The sequence below is a fragment of the Bison bison genome, unplaced genomic scaffold, assembly GCF_000754665.1.
Source record: "Bison bison bison isolate TAMUID 2011002044 unplaced genomic scaffold, Bison_UMD1.0 scf7180017864285, whole genome shotgun sequence".
NCBI lineage: Eukaryota > Metazoa > Chordata > Mammalia > Artiodactyla > Bovidae > Bison > Bison bison.
In genome coordinates, this window is record NW_011494857.1 from 603,378 (window position 1) to 603,836 (window position 459).

Here is a 459-nt window from a genome sequence, read left to right on the forward strand (position 1 = left end):
GGCTGGGAGGCTGGTGTGGAATGCCTGGGGGGCTGAGAAGGTCAAGCCCTGGTGTCCCGCTTGGGATGGGAGGGCCCTGTGTGCTCACATTTCTGAGGACTTTCTGATAATCTCAGCCCACCTGGCTCCCACTGCCATCCTAGGCCTCAGGGTCCAGGAATCAGAGCCCCTACATTGCCCACCAGCTGTAAAGTCCCCAGAGAAGAAGGGGGAACAGACGATGGGGGTGGCGAGTGCCAAGGGAGGAGAGAGAGGGGCCGGACAGGGCAGGGCTAGAGGCCAGGGCATCTGCAGGAGCCGGAAGTCCAGGCCTGGGAAGGCACGGGCAGGGAAGGACTTGGTGCTGGAATGCTCCTCCTCCCCGTCCAGGGCTGGCAGCCCCCGTTGGAGAGCTCCCTCAGGTCTAGGGGCTTTGAAGCCCTCTGGGCCCCACAGTCCGGGCCCCTGGGTAAGTCTGGA

General features: G+C 64.1%; 1 protein-coding gene across 2 annotated transcripts in view; it reads left to right on the plus strand.

The window, feature by feature from the left end:
- LOC104995617 (galactoside 2-alpha-L-fucosyltransferase 2-like) overlaps positions 1-459 on the plus strand; it is a 15,691-nt gene that overhangs the window by 2,878 nt on the left and 12,354 nt on the right. The gene's annotated exons all lie outside the window — the stretch shown is intronic.